General features: G+C 43.4%; 1 long non-coding RNA gene across 1 annotated transcript; it reads left to right on the forward strand.

Moving 5' to 3' along the window:
* The first annotated feature begins 23 nt into the window (after positions 1-23).
* LOC112559038 lies at positions 24-11,189 on the forward strand. Its single transcript, XR_003098270.1, has 2 exons — positions 24-5,028; positions 9,448-11,189. It is a non-coding gene; the product is annotated as an uncharacterized LOC112559038 (long non-coding RNA).
* The last annotated feature ends 6,031 nt before the right edge of the window (positions 11,190-17,220 follow it).

Genomic DNA, 17,220 nt, shown 5'->3' on the forward strand with positions numbered 1-17,220 from the left:
GAGTATATTTATTTATATGTGTGTGTATTTAAGTGTGTGTATATTTGGGGTGTTTTGTGTGTGTGTGTGGGGGTAATCAGTGTGTGTTGTTTGTGTTATGTGTGTGTGTGTTTGTGTGTTAGTGCACGTGATTGCGTGTATGTGTGGGAAGCGGGGGCGGATGTGATGTTGAAGCAGGTGTGATTTGATCCGACTTTTCACTAATTGATTAAAGCGGCAGCTGTCCATACACTCCCTTCCCACCCAGAAAACCAAATCACAACAGAACATACTAGGATTCTCACCTGTCCCGTGTCGTTTCATCAGTAAACTAACCTCTAGATGTCGAGACTGCACTCTACGCTTTGGACCCCATCCCACACCACCACCGCCCATCTCCCTAGAACTCTCGTCTGTCACCTGTGAGTCAGGATTGGCTGTCCTGGGTTCAGATCTCGTTTCGGGCACACGCTGCTTTTTTCTCTGCATATGGCATCTGTTTACAGGGCTGGCTGCCTTGCAGTGATATAGACAAATGCTGGCTCGGCGTAAAACACTAATTTCCCCCTTTCCACGCACCGAACTGCTTTGAAATATTTGTTAGTAAAAATATGACGAACGAACGAGCTAAAAGCAACAACAACAACAAATGGTGACACTCGAACCCTCAAGTACTCAACAGCAACAGGTGCAAGTCAGCAGCAGCAACGGTTGATGCATATCGGTTGTCGTCTGACCCCCACCATCGCCACGCACACCTGTGCAGGTAGGATAGGCTCTAGATGGCGGTCACAAGCGCTCGGTGCGACTTCGGGGAGTGGAGAACATGGAGAACGTCGACTCATTTGTGTGTGTGTTTTTTTTTGGTTTTTTTTTTTTTTTTTGGTTTTTGTTTTTTGTTTTTTTTAAATTTCCATGCAGCTGTCCAAGGTTAGAGAGAATAAAAAAGAAAATTGAGTCGATCGTCAGAGGCGCAGGCTAAACACCCACCCCACCCCAAGCAGTTAGCTTCATCACCGACACGATCCCAGCCCCCCCGGGATGTCACGGACCACTGCTGCCCGGTGCTGGAGGTAAAGCCTGTGACAGCAGCTTACGTCAAGGGGGCCAAAGTCAAGGTCCCTGGGCATACAGTTGGCGAGGCCTTGAAACCCTTTCCCCTAACTCCATGTTCGTGTGATTTATTATTTCAAGGGTCAGGGGTGAAGGGCGAAATGAACAAATGCGCGAGCAAGAGTTCGCGACTGCTCGTGGCTGTTTCGTGACTAATCATGCGCACTGGTCATTTGCGGTGGAGAGAAGAGTGCAAGGTGGTGGTGGTGGTTGTGGTGGTGGTGAGAAAATCAATTTATTCTCCTCCCTCCTTCTCTCTCTCTCCACTCCCCTCACATGACCTCGAGTATCTTCTTGAGTGATGCCATGGCGTAGGTGACGCTTGTTACCCTGGGTTGCGCTGGAGTGAAGTTATCAAACCTCTCCTGCCAGCCTCTCCACTGCACGCACCTGTCACCGCGCAGCATGTCGCAGACTGAAGGCCACGTGTTGAATGAATGGCGTCAGTCCACTGCATCTTTGACGCCCACGCTCACGTGTGCAGTTTCCGGTTGTTTAGACATCCAGATAAACGAGAGATTGAGAGAAAGAAAAAAATTGACGATTACGAACTAGACTGTCAGAAGTTGTGACCTCCTTGATATAATTAACCCCAAAATAAAAAAAGTGCAGAGAGAGTAAGTGAGATGAATGAGTGAGAGTAAGAGGGAAAAGTATTCACTCGTGAAGATGATGGTGGATGATAAACCTGATCGTAATCGTGGATAGCTTGCTGAGACCATGTTTACAAGCTTGATTTATCATGCTTGTTCCCCTGCCCCGTAACTGCTCATGGCGAAGTACTGGATGCCACCTGCTTGCGGTTGGGATGAAAGGTGCCTGCGCCTGCTAACTTACACGTGCCTATGACGTCAGAGAGAGCTTAGCACCTTCTGAACCCACTCCGCCTCACGCTAATTACTCTTTTATACTCAAAAGTTTCTTTCAAGGTCTGCCTTCCTTACTCCATCGGCCATGTGCACGTGCAGTCACGTCGAGTCACGTGACCGCCGCACTGCTAAGCGGAAGTGACGTTGACATTTCACTCACTTCTCGACAGCCGCGGGGAGGGGAGATAAGTCTCTCGCGAGGGTCGCGCATGAAACTTTTTCTCTTCCCTTGAGTGCAGGGCGCAGTGCTCGTGGGCGTTTATTTATTTACTTTTTTAAACTATTTTTTTTTTAACGGCGCTAGGATGTTGACGCGCGGCAAGGTTCGCGGAAGCCAGCGGCGGGAATCGATCAACTAAGCGTAGCGAGGTCACGAAGTTCGGCGATCCGGGGTCGTGATGACAGCAAGCGACATCTAGAGAGCGGGTACTGACGAGAGAAAAAAAAAATCATTGATAGGGAGGAGGGTTGGAGGAGAACGAGAGTTGGCATGACCGCTCGCATCATGCACAGATGGCAGCAAGTAGCAAGTAAATAATAATAACACAACTGGATTGGTCGGACGGTTCAGGCATCCCACCCGGACCCTTTATTTTCTTACTATCGTCGTTGCCATCCTCGGCCGCGTTCGGTGACAGCGTTTATCAACACAACAACAAAGAAGAAAATAAACACAACACTCACATCTCCCTCCACCACCCCTTTTCGCAACACCTCCACCCCACTTCTATCCTTTCTCTGACGCTGCTAACAACCCTACTCGGCCTCTTAGTAAGTGTAAGTAAATAAGGGCTCTCTTCTTTGTATGCAAAATTCCCCTGCGTTGACAGGCCTGCCGAGTCGCCCTCTAACGATCAAAACAGCGATGTTAAGCGCGCGGAGAGTGGAAAACAAAGCTGTGTAAATAAGGGGTATCTAGGGCAGGCTTGAGGCAGGCGCCAATGTGTTGACCACGTCGCACGTTGTTCAACGGGTGCATGGCAATAAAGGAAAGGTGTTTGTGCTTGGCAGTGGCGTCGGAGCAAAAGAAGGGAGGAAAGATAACGTGTTTTGCTGGGTGCATGTGAACCGATTACTCCTCCCATCTCCTAATCCCCCTTCCCCCAGAATTCTCCTCCTCCTCTGCCCATCTCTCTCTCTCTGACTTTATTTTTAGCTGTGTCCGACCTTGTCAGGGTGAGGAATAATTGAAAACAAACTCAAGCGAATATAAATACTTTATTTCCCTCGTTGATAGCGTTTTTTTTTCTCTCTCTCTCTGTATATATATATAGGCAGCAAATACATCTCAGACTGTTTATTTTTCTCCCATACTGTCATCACCCTGACTTCATATTAAAGCTATCCTACATGGTCAGATTACAGTTGGGGGAATTTCATAAACATTCCCCGTGCAAATTTGACGGAATTTTCAAAACAAGGGTGAGTTCACAAAGCTGAACTTATTCTCCAAAAGTTGATTCCCTGTTGCATCACAAATTGTCTAATACTGAACAACAGACGAATACAACACAATTAGCTTAATAGGAACACATTTCAAACATCACATAATGCACAAATATCGAACTCAAGATATTCAACAAGTATACAGTCACAAGAGGTCATGGAAGAAATACAGTCACGAATATGTTATAGTCATGATATATTACAATACATTTATCGCTATCTTTTGCAAGATGATGAACAGCTATATATCTGCGCACTTACAACTATCAATACAAGATACTAAACATATATACGATACACAATTTATATATATATTAAGATAAGACCCAAATGAAGAATTTGTACAATTATAATCACGGATATAAGATACTATCAGATTAACGAACGTAACATACTGTATACTTACAACTACGAATATAAGACACTGCGCAACACCATGCAGCCCTGTACAACTATGATCTAACCAGCATAATTATTCAACTATAATCACGAATATCAAATACTGCACAACTCTTACCAATGCAAGATACAAGATAAGATATATTAAAGTCCAAATTATCAACTTCACAATTATAATATAATCTTGTCACGTTATTGAACAGATGTACAGTCACGGGTACAAACAACGATTTTGTTTAACAGCGTCTTGGGAAGAACGGCTTACAGTGCAGGTCACGTGACTGTGTACAACTCGGAAATCGTCACACTGCCCGGCTTGGTGAGCTGTGACGTCTTTCCGGTTTTAAAGGCATGGTGAGGGGAGATTATGAAGAAGCGCAAGCGGATGCTTGGTGTTGTGGTCTGGCGCACGGACTGTGACTCGTGTAGTCTGCGGTTAACCTGTGTGTGTGTTGTTGTTTTTGCTGTTGTTGTTGTTATGTGACATTTGAAGCCATTATATCTGTTTATCTGCCCACACGACATTTATTTTTTTCTCTACCTGATTTTTTCTTTCAAGATTTAATTTTTTGCGCGTGTATTTATTTTTGTATTGTTTACAGTGATTCTGTTGTAAAATGAGTCTAACAGACATGTTGGAACTAAGCTCTTCAATCAATCCCTGTGCTATCTACTGCAACAATCAGAATAATCCAAGATCAGCTCTCGGATCACGCCACTGAATGTTCTGGGAAGAGCGTGCTCAGCCACGGAGGTTGGAAATCCACCCAACGTCACAGCGATGCTGGGAAAGCACCGAAAAGCTTTCAGATAAAAATAAACACATATTCTCGGCATGATAATGCTCCCCCCATCACCCTTTCCCTCTCTTTCCCTTTCAACTCCCCTACTAGACCCAGTTACAGCGTCTGCCGTTTCCGCCTCGGTCCTGTCCGGTGCTGGCGTTTAAGGGAAATCAGGTCACAGCGAGGCCGAGTTTGAAGGCGTCCCATTGGCTGGCGTCAGTTGACGTCATTTATTTCCGTTACCAGGATTTGACCCGTAATTATCGCGCATCGCGGCGACAGATAGTTTACGATGCGTGTCCTACTATCAAACGTGACTAATACCATTTCTTCAAATGGACTGACTCATTGAGAGGGGGAAACTTTAGATAAGTGCTTTACTATAGTATACTATTTACTTTGTTGACAGGAAGAGGATAAACATAAGAGAGGAACAGGTGACTGGCTTTTATTATTATTTTTGTTGTTGCTGTTACAAGTTAAAAATGTTTTAAATGTGTATAAAAATACGCTCTCATTGTACACCTGTCTATTTCACCTGTAAATTTATTTCATTTATGTTCCTCCAAATCATTGGAGCTTCCTCGTATACAATACTGAAAAAACTTTTTTTTTAATTTTGTGCATATAACATAAATATGTCATTAAGTTTTTTTTTCTTTGAAATTCGGGTTCCCAGTATTACTACTGTGTCATAAACAGCTAGATGAATGAGCAGTTTAGCTGTGACGGAAACTGGATCAACAAGCAAATAATTAATTTTTTTAAAAACCAGCACCATTCATAAATCTTGTAGAACCAGTTGAGCGTCCTCGTGCCTGATTAGTCATAACATGAAAACAATTCAAACGGTTCATGGACAAAGTCTCAGCACGTGTTGATGGGGTGAGTGGTACGCGACAGAGAGCTCCAGAAGTAGGTGACCTAGGATGGATAAGAAACGACAAAGCTAGATAATAGCGACCTTGAAAGTGATGATGATGCAGAAAGGAAACAGTCGGGTGTGGGAACAAGAGGACACTACATGAGATGTGTGGCAGCAAGAAACAATCAGCAGCAATCAGTCACGGGTCAGGTCATCTTCGTGCACGTATATCAACGAAAAACCATCGACAAATTCCTCTTGTTCTATCACTTGGTCAGAAATGAATTCTTGTTGATCATTTCGTTTCCTAGGTTGATTATTCTTGAGCAGAAAACTACTCAGCAACAGATGCTCATGCCCTTATGAAACGAACGTTTCTGTTCGTCGGGACCGAATTAAGCCAGCCAATCGAGTGAGAGGACACACGAGTCATAGAGAAGGAGTGCATGAGGAAATCTGGAAAGTGAATAATGAACTCATGAAGACATCTGCACAGTGAACATGACAGCAACACGAGAGAGTGAACAGTGGGTGCAATAACCACATGCACAGCACGAACATGACCCCACAGCCCCTACCCCCCCAAAAAGGTGAAAAAAACCTGTCAAGTATACAAACATATGTCAAGTTAGCATTTAAACACGACAGAAGCTTGTACAGATGGTCGGGTGCATATCAGGGTGGATGCAAAAGGGTTGGAGAGTATAACGGCAAGGCATGTGCACTCTAAAAGAATGACAAAAGTGACATCACGTGTCGGAACCACGTAACGCCAAACTTGATGATGTCAGCCTCGTTGTTTGAGGTTGTAACCCCGTCGTCGTCATCTTCCTACCTGCAAAACCACCTGCGAAAGCTTGGCTGGGTGGTTTGGTGGGGAAGTGCTTTTTCTTGGATGTGATTTCGAACTATGAGGGGAGGCGGGAGGAAATCAGAGTACCCGGAGAAAACCCCCGACTGTCAGCCGTGCGTATCGCTGTCACGCACCGAGAGCGTCGCTGAGCCTCTGACGTCAGTGGCGACAAGCGAGTGCTGAGTACGGTCGACATCAACGCACTCTATGGACGTGTGACGTCGACGATAACCAGACCAATCGCTGTTTCCACGGATGCTGCTTCACCTTATAACCCCCATCCCACTTTCTTACACTGTTCCCCTCCCTCCCTTCCTTCCTTCCTTTCCTCAGCAGCCACGAAACCAGGTCGATCTGTTTCTCGATAACAGGGATAACGGGACAACCACTCGGAAACTCGGAACAATAACAAAGGAAGGATCCCCTCCCTCCCAAGTCGGCGATCCTGATTGGCCGCGCGGGACGTTTTTGATTGGCCGGTGGACACTTCGTCGTTGAAGCCACGGTGTGACGACGACGGGGAGCTGACAACAAGTGGGTGTGCACGACCAACTCACTGCCAGACACTGCCAGGCGCTAAACGGGAAGCACAGACTTCCTAATCTGCCAGACAAAGCTGTCCGCTGTCCCGGTCATGCGCACACCCACTTGACCTTCGCCTTCTGCTTCGTGCGCTGCGACTCTTGACTTAAGACATCCGTTGCAGGCTTCATTTGCTTCCCTGACAAGATTCAAGATTCTTTAATAACTGTCACCCTCACTGAGATATTCAAAATATACACATACATATATTCTTATCTATGGTGTCCCAGATTGTGTTGACATCAGTTTTGTTTTGTTTCGTCCTCGTTATCATCCTCTGCCGCATCTGTCTGCTCTCCCCATCCCTCCCTCCCAAAATTTTTTGTCTGTCATCTTGTCTGGACAGTGCAACTAAAATCTGTCTGCCAAGGCCACATTTCTCCATTTATCGAAAACTTCTCAGGATGTTTTCCCCTGAGCTATTCTGACTGCAATGACTGCACCCTGATGACACATAACATACATATGTCCTGCGTCACCACCCCAGCAGGCGACAACAAAAACGCTGTATGGTGATGATTGGCCACCATCATCGTGCTTGTCGGCGCCGTCCTCCTCTTCAGCGCCTCCGACAGTCAATGAGCATGTCAATGGCTCTGTCTCCCGAAGGGGAAGTTAGTGCGCGCTGTCTGCGATGTCTACATCAGCTGATGAGCAGATTAACGTTCGTGCGAACTCGAAATCGGGGAAAAGCTTGCACTAAAATGTTGGGACGTCTGTTCGTATCCTAACCTGCTCGTATAGTGCGAGAGGGAATGGTTCTATATCTTGTAGACAAGTCCACCATCTTTAATATTCGCACGAGAGCTGCGGAAGCTATGAAAGGAATGACGACATCCAGGTAGTTCAAGCTTACGTAAGACTCACCTGACGAAAATCTTTATACAAAATAACGTCACTTGACGGAATATTACGCACGCCTGTGACGTCGAAATCCCATTTTTAAAGGGCAACACGAGCGCAGCATTATTTTTATGGTCCTAATAAGTTCATTTTAAAATAATAATTCCCTAAATATGAATACATAATTATTATTAATTTTTAAGATATAAGCCTTCAAACATCGGGATTCTCACATTCCACTAGGTAAGCAGACGACAATTACTCTCTTATACTAGAGAGGTCAGTTGCGCAAGTCGTATTTGCAACAGTGAGTGTGGCTCACTGCACCAAATGCATGCACGTCTTCGTGTCAGATGAAGAAACATTGCTCAGGTTGTCGTGTTCAAGAAGTTATTTTCTGGGGCTCAAAATAAAACATCTGATTTAAAATACAGCCCGTCAGATTTAATTGACAATAATCACGGACATTGCCTTCTGCGTCCTATCATTCATTTTCTGTTACTAAGTGAGTGTGTTTGAGTAATTTTTCCATGTATTATTAATAAAATAAAACATAAAACATATCAAATATGCGTTTGTCTAAGATAAACGGCTGTATTTTTTATTGGATAGATAATTAACTTCCAGCAATCCATTTTTATTTTATAGTTACAACCGACCGCTTATAATGATTGTCTTACCATTAAAATATAACAAAACATTATAAAAATTTGATATGTATTCATCGCGTAAAACTTATATTTCTCCTTCATTTAGCTGCACGCAAAATTTCTCGCACGTGTTCCTGTTTACGTTCCTCATACGTTCGTCACATCGATGATACCCTGACACCGTCAGTTGTTTGTGGCACTGTGGTGGATGAGGATACGACTGACGATGTGTTTGTCACTGTCACACGACGTGACGTGTAGACCAGATGTTGGATATCTGGCGTTTGATCTTTGTTTACGCTTTTAACTATCAATCGTAGTTGGTTTTAACATTCGTGCTTTTGCACAGTTGGTCCTGCAGTAAGATGTCTTCCTTTTATTGAAAGGTAAAAACAGATCTCTGAACAAAGTTCATGGTTTGTTGTCATTATCTTTAGGCAATGACAATGACTACAAACAAACTCCACCTGTGTGTCACAGAGAGCTTTCAGCAACCACACATTGTGTCCTGTTTGTTTTCTTTCACCGAGGATTGCATCTTTCCTTTTCTGATTCAACTCACGCAGACCACGCTATTTTTAGAAACACTACTATTTCGTCATTTCCTGTTTTCTTGACAAATCCAGGTGTGATTAAGAGAAAAACAGTAATATAATATTTCTCGTGTCCTTTTGTCATAAAATCCCACAGAAATATGTTTTTGTGAAACTTTAGGCTCTGTTTCCAGAGCGCTCGTGCTGCCCGTTAAAAATCCAAAGAAACAACAAGAGGTAAACATCAATTATCACGAAAACAAGGCAAAGAACTTACGGTTAGTTCTTGTAAATATTATCAAGGTAAACCTCTCCTAACAAAAAAATAAATAAATAAAATAAAAAATTAAAAAAAAATCTTCCTCTTCCCGTCATAGATCGCGATGACCAATCAAGATGCCATAAGTTTTCGTGTTTTTACAAAACCGTTCACTGGTCTATTAGTGACCATGATCAATTAATTTGACAATGAGGAACTCTATAATTAGCGTAGGACAAACTGACTAAAACGTGTGTTTGTGGCATTGTAGGTTTGTTTCAAACTTCACCAATAAGTCAAGAGAGAGGCAGTGTGGCGCGCGATACCGCCGCTGGATGTCAGACTTGACATGCGGTCAGATGGAAGATGGTGCGGAAGGTATGGGCGGAGAGAGAGTGAAGAGGGTTCACAGGCCACTCTTCACAAGTCAAGTGCCGGCTACAAGCTAAGAGGGACGAGCTGTCTTACGTCACGAGAGGGCGAGGGTACAGGGAAGAGGGCGGAATTGTTTGTGCTGATGTGTTGATGAGTTGCAATGTAGTTGACACAGGCAAAATTAAACTGTCTGATTAAGACAGAAGTATTTGACTTAATGCATTGGACACATAAACTGTAATTATCTGAAAGAAGCAAACTTAAATGTATCTGACACAATGTTGTAATTTATTTGAAAATTTCAAGCTGTAATGCATTGTATCACTAGAAAAAAAGTAGAATATATTCTAAACAGGGAAGCCATATTGTATCTGACAAAGACAAAATTGTACTTGAAAAAATCTGCCATGTATTTAATAAATAAGAAAACAGAATAATATTACGACGTAGATGAAATTGCGATGTGCCTGACGATTGTATGACAGACGAGGTGTGGAATGAGAGGTCTGTCACGTTCTGGGACAGCAGCTTCTACGTGACGTGACGTAGCGGAAGCTGACTGACTACGTAATGGCGCCAAATGCGCGAGATGGCGGCGACTGTGGCGAGGGGACTAACCTCAGGTCCCAGGGGTCGACACCAGAAGTCCACTCAACTCCGTTTGATGCTTGCTATCGCAGACTGTCCACACTGCACCGTAGCAACTTCCTTGACAGTGTTCCTTCCTCTCATCCCGAATATTTCCTTCGTACTATCACCTTACGGTTGACACTTCTACGTATGCGCTTGTGTGTGTGCGTGAGTGAGAGAGAGAGCATGAGACAAAGGAAGAGCACTTGGTAAAATTTAAAGCACCTGTAATCCAAGAGATAAATGCGTTTTTGTGAACTGCATTCACCTGTAACATTCGACCGTGACTCCGGATACACAATACAGAAACTGGATAGTCTGTGTACACGGAGATGGGAGTGAAGGCATCAAACACAGGGTTCTTCCATCTATCCTTCTCTCTCTCGGACGAAAGACAGGTATATGCATCTCTCTCTCTCTCTTGCATATGCTGGCAAACAAGATTGAGTGCACGCGCACACACACACATATAACACTCCCTTTCAAATAAACCGTCGAAGTTTTAGTTCGCTCCCAATAGCATGAACTTTTACGAATCACCAAAATGATTACAGATAATAATACAAAATTAATTTTCCCCAACGTCCACCCTACGATAACCCTTAACGGAAATTACCGAAGAGACTCTCTTATCGAGAAGATAACGTTTGCACTTCATGTCGTCCACGTGTTTGCGTGGCGATGAACCAGTTAGAGTACGGGGTGGAAAGGAAGAAGAGTGCACATAGCTGCTACCCTGAAACCCGTTAGTGATTAGACCTCGTTTCATCACTGTCACATCACTGTCACGCGTTCTTTATCACGCGAAAGACACAATGGAAAGTCCTGTGTGATGTGGATATTTGAATTGAATAGTCTGTGACACATCAGACAGAATGCTTTACAAAACTCTTTACGTTTCCTTCCTGTTCTTTTTCTTTTTGTTCTTCTGAAGACAGTCTTACACTAATCCAAGCCCAACAACAGTAATAATCCATGTAATGAGTAGTAATTGTCTGCTGAAAAAAATATTTGTAAATATATCTTCTAAAATAAAAATGAATATTGAAATCAAAAATTTCATTTGTCTTTGGTGTGTGTGGTTTTTTACACAATTAAGAAGTAGAGACGTCTAAAAGTTCACAGTTTAAACAAAACCATGAGGCTGATGTTCTTTGTCTTGTACTGTATGTCCGTGCAGTCACCTCCCTTCTTTCTTCATTCAGAAAATGCACAAAGCTTTCAATCCTCACAATATTACCGAGTAACATTTTCTCTGCAATGATCTGCATGAACCAACATGTAATGATTTGCATGAACTAACACGTTTCTCGACAATGATTTGCATGAACTAACATACATTAGCAGTAACAACCTCCTTTACCCCACAAGAGCCCATTGTTGTAAAGAAATAACAGTTACCTGAATAGACACCCTGACTTCAAAGACATACTTTTTTTTAACCTGCACCCAAGATGGACCGTTGCAAAATTTTGCACTCAAGAAACAGGAAATGACTTGGAAATTAGATAATTGACAATTACTAAATACCTAAATCAAACCTAATCTGCTTTTTGCTTCTTTTACACCTTTAATCAATGTTTAATTAAAAAAATAACCTGGAAGAGGGTGGCCTGTAGCTTTAGTTGGTTAATAATACTTAGCAATCAACTCGAATCCTTATGAAATACAGTGTATTAATAGTGTAGGTGTGAACACAGACCACCCGGCCCCGGAGCTCTCTTGTTCGCTTGTACCAACACCACAAACACGTCCTCCCCTCACCCACCCTACACCCGCCCCACCCGCAATCATCCAGCGAAGGAAGGAATAGAAAGCTGTTTCAAACCGTTGCAAGGACGCTGTAACGAAATTTGTTTTTAAACTGATACTCACGAGAAACGTCCGTTTTCGTCCTCTTTCAAAACAGGTTGTTGGCAATGCCATGTCTTCAAGGTCTGCACACACGGACTCATCTATGTTCGCAGTTCTTTTGTCCACAACAACGTTCGCACACAACTCAGTTGCCATCGTTAAGCTCCACTCTGCTCATTGCAGATTCCAGTCGGCCAATTGGAACATCATGTCAACATTGACAGAATCCTCACGGCAAACACACCTGACTTACGTGCAGGTGTACTGGGACCAGGTCCACATTCTGGCCACGGGTAGCCGGGTGTTATTCAGAGTCTAGTCGCGATGTTGTGGAAGGTAAGGCAGGGTGCATGAGAATGAGATCCTAGCTGTGAGAGCCCTGCATAAAATTTTTCAACATACAGGTTGTCTGTTTATCAGACTTACGACATTCTTCCATTAATGTGAGGCTGTGGGTGGGTGTGAGACTGTGTTGTGTCTGGGTGGGTGAGAGAGAGAGAGAATGAGACTTGTGCTGCTCCCAAAACATCTCCCATTTTCAGACTGTTGTGCTCACTTTTTAGAATTAAAATCGTGAACATCAAAGCTCTAAGTATTTCCTCTTCACTTTCTTTTCCAATAATTAATTAATTTCATCATGTGATAGATACCCGGATAAAAGGGAGAACATCAGTTATTCAAGAGATCGTTTTCTTAAACGGATTGTAAAGGCAAAAATAAAACTGCTTAGAATCTCGTTAAGGGTAGGGTCAGTTTGAATCTCGTCTGTTTTCGTGTCTGTTTATGTGGGAAAATGTTTTATAGGATGTTGTGTTTAATAACAGAACATTGGACTCTCGTTTGCTTCAACAAAGTCTCGTCCTCCGATGACATCAGCTCGACCCCAGTGTGAGCTGATGCAATGATATGATTGGACATCTTGACTGTTATCAGTAATATATCACTAATCCAACTAACGACACACCATATCACCTGAGTTCAAATCCTAACAATGGCCGACACTTCCCACCCCTCACTGACGTCACGCAGCACGTCACAGCCTTATCACCGCCGTTACACCCGTTACTATACCTTTAAGATGACGACTGCTAAGAAAAAGCGACATTTCTAAATCTCTGTTAAGCAAGTACAAATAAATCAACAAAACATACAAACAACAATTGTCAAAGTATTTCCAGTCAAAAGTGAAAACTAAAGAAAGTAGAGACTACTTTATAACAATGTCTTTGGAGAAATTTATCGAGAGGAAGGTGGAAGAGACAGGTAACAAGAGAGATAATATCCTTAGAAACAAAGACACATCTCACTCTGCGGGTTTATTTCTGCACTGTCAGGTCCAGTTATTATGAAATAAAAATTTTTGGAGGACAAAGACCGTCCTCTCTTGATGGAAAAGGCTACCCTTGACCCTCCTACCCCTTCACCCACTCTTGGCTCTCCTCTTTAAACACATTTTCCTAGAAGAAGAAAAGGAAATAAACAAAGGTTGACAGTCAAACAGAGGATGGAGGGTTTGGCTGCAAACGGCTGCAGGTGAGAGCCATAAACACGCGATGGAGACAGGTTGACAGATCTGCTTCAAGCTGTGAGAGGTTACCAGGAAGAAGATGCACACTCAAAGAGGAAGTGTGGGTGTGTAGAGGGGGAGGAGGAGGAGATGGGGAGAATAGATGACAGGACTGGAGGGAGAAAGGTAATGAGATTGAAGAGCAAGGCAACAACAAGCAGTTTCACCGGTCCTTGCATCACAAACGTGTAAAGAGGAGGCAGCGGCGTGAGGTGACTGTCGGGATACGAACCACACACTTCAATCACACTTGACCTCTTCCCACATCCTCGCGGTTCGTGCGTCTGTGTGTGCGTTCCCACAAGCGTGCATACCTTAGTGTATATACTAATATAGAGGATTTAAAAAAACAAACTCGGTGCTTGTTTCTCCGACTTCAATTTATTTCTCTCTCTCCCTTTCTCTTCCTCTCTACTCTGACAGCACAGGTAATCACAGGTAATTAAGATGCAGTACAAAAGTTCGCATCTCTCCTTCGTGTTGACAAAGGCAAGGAAAGCGCGGGGAATCCCCTTTGAAGAAAGATGTGGGGAAAAAAAACGGTATTCAGGTCAGCAACGGTTAACGCCAGCAGCAACAGCGCAACACATTTGTTACGTCATCGCTTGGACATGCGCGCAAGGCACAAAAGCTTTGACAATGTCGGTGATTTAAGCAGCTTGGCACCTGCTAGTCAGAGATGGGAAGGAGGACAAAGTGGCTAAAGAAGCCTCGTCAGGGGAAGGGTGAGGGAGAGGGTGAAATCGGGTGAGTCGAGGCCAAGCATGATGAAGGAGGACTTTGGTGGCGTGTGACAGCTTGTTCTTTGTGCACCCAGAGTGGATGAGAATTAATCTCCGCGTGTCTTGAGCGGGGAAAAGAAAAAAAAAATTACATAACGACTAAAGGAATTCCCTTTCCTGTGCCTTTCAGTTCTGGAACGACAACTTGAATTCGAACCCAATGTCAGATAAAATTACCCCAAACGTTGCCCACAGATTAAAAGAAACATACATACAACGCCCATTAGTTTCTTAGAAAAGTAAATTATTTTCTAAAGAAAAGTATCCGGTCATAATTGTGAAGTCAGTACAGACTGAAGCCAATGGAAAGCTTTGAGTATTTTTTTTCTAGTACGGTTGGTGACGAGAGATTGACAAACAAATATGTTTACGTTTCACGACCGAAGCTCTCCACGACAATCAGACTTTCATTTTCATTGGTGGAAGACCGACCTGCAGCCTACGCTTTGCAGACAACATCTGTTAGCAGGCACTAGCAAAATAACTGCAAGACCTCACTAACAGACTGACAGACAGTTCGGAAACATATGGAATGAAGAGAAGAACTTAAAAGAACAAAGTTGTGATCAATCTTAAAGCAGAGATCCACATGAACGGGGTACAGCTTCAAATACTTGGGAGCCACCCTCTCCAAAACGGCAGCTCCACACCAGATGCGGAATCACGACAGCAACAGCGGCAATGTCTAGAGTGAATATGATCTGGTATAGCCATAAGATAATGTTCACTACCAGGTACAAGCTGTACAAATCCTGGGTAGTGCCGATCCTGCTCTATGGATGCTCCAGGAGAATTCAGGCAATCGAAAACAAGTGCCCGAGGAAGCTGCTCCAGATCAAAGAACACAGAACCAACGACTTTTGTACGAAAGAAGATTGCCAGACTCGTAGGACACTATAAACCTTTAGTTTCAACAGTCAGGACATGTAAGATGGTCTTCTTTGGCCACGTGACATGGCATGACACCCTGTCGAAGACTGTCCTTGGAGGATAGTCGATGTCGCAGTGGCCACAGAAAGAACTGGATTATGAACGTCAGAGACCAGATGGTCGTCCTGTACAGGACCTGCTGACTACCGCCCACAATAGACAATAGCGGGCCCTGTCAGCTGCCACGTTTATCCATGTGATCCCCCCAACGATATTGATTATATATCGATTTGTGTAGCCTTATGTCTTATGTGAGAAAGAGAGAGCGTGAGTGTACACGTGTGTGCGTGAGCATGTGTGTACGCGTGCGTGTGTGCGTGAGTGTGTGTGTGTGTGCACACGTGAGAGAGAGAGGTGAGAAGGAGAGCGAGGGTGACAAAGGGGAGAGGTGTGCAGCGAAGGGCCAAGGACAGATATGGATCACGTGTGCTGAGCGAAAATGAAACTAAATTCGAAAAAAAATGTCGAACGCAAGATTTACAGGTGTTGAGAATGCAGCATTTAGAGAACAAGACAGTCACGCCTCTAAATGCCCCTAAAAAAAAATCACGTTCATCCAAGCCATAATAAAAGTTAACACTCCAGGCGCTGAACAAAAGGAGTTTCGGTCAGAGCAGTGCACTGTACTCTAGCTGACAGGAAGAAAAACTAAATTTCGCAAATTAAGGACTGAAAGAAAATCGTGGAATGCAGCCTCTTACTCTTCAAGGAGAAAAAAAGAAAAGAAAAAGGAGGTTGGAAATAGGAAAACCCAATCAAACAATAATAATTTTATAAAAGCCTTAAATTATTATACATCCCACTAGCTTCTACCCTTGAGGTCCTACCTGAAGCCCCTATATCGACTAGAAATCCGAAGCCATCTATTCATCCAGCCTTTCTCATTATTGTTGCTATTGTGTCATCCAGCCATTATTACTATTTCTTCTTCTTCTCGTCGTCGTCGTCGTCATCATCATCATCATCATCATCATCATCATCATCATCATCATCATCATCATCAACAACATTTTTAAGGGGTTTGGAAAGATCTGAATCTGCTACAAGGACACCCAAGGTGAGTATTTCTTAGGGTTTCCTTCCTTACAGTGTTGTGCGGTTTCCTGCTTTTGCGCAGACCGGAAGCTCCCAAGTAGAGGGACGTCACCCTCATTGTGTGCTCACAGGAAGACCATGCTTGTGAAGACGAGCTCCCGAGGTCCGACTTGGAAAACCCGTTTTGTAAGGACAATGAAAGGTTGCGCATAGACAATAAACAGGAACGGGAACAGATAACATGCCGCGCGCATGCGCGCTGAATAAAACCAGGCAGTCACCCTTTCCGGTTTCTCTTTACGCATGTGCAGTACGTTCCAGCGCTCCGGCCATCATTATTTTATTCGTACCACAGGCTCCATCCCCACCCCAAAATAAAACGTGTAGTTACAGTGGGAATGAAAGGAAGTTTAAGGATAAAGTTTATTATTTATTTATATTTGTGTAGTATTTATTCCTGACATAAATAGCTTTAAAATATTTTGTGCTTCAGACAAATGTTTATCAATATAATCATTTGATGATTTGTGTAGAAGAGAAAGAAAACACTGTAAGTTAAGTATATTTACTCATTTCCTATTTCTAAAATAAATTCCACTTTTGGACCGGATGTCTGTCATCATCCTCTTTTTCAATTTTCAATTACTAGTATCAGTGTGTCCTTCAACCAAAATCTGTAGGCACATTTGACAAGTGCACATGTCCGAGTATATGGTCCGACTTCCACACGAAGACAAAGTGGGGGAGTTTTACCAAAATAGTATTAAAGGTTATAAAAGTAGAAGTCGGAGCATATACTCGGACAATGGAGACATTGTGAGGGATGGGGGAGACCCAGATGGAGACCAGCCTGCTGGACAGGAGAGTAGAG

The sequence above is a fragment of the Pomacea canaliculata genome, linkage group LG3 (genome assembly GCF_003073045.1).
Source record: "Pomacea canaliculata isolate SZHN2017 linkage group LG3, ASM307304v1, whole genome shotgun sequence".
Lineage (NCBI taxonomy): Eukaryota > Metazoa > Mollusca > Gastropoda > Architaenioglossa > Ampullariidae > Pomacea > Pomacea canaliculata.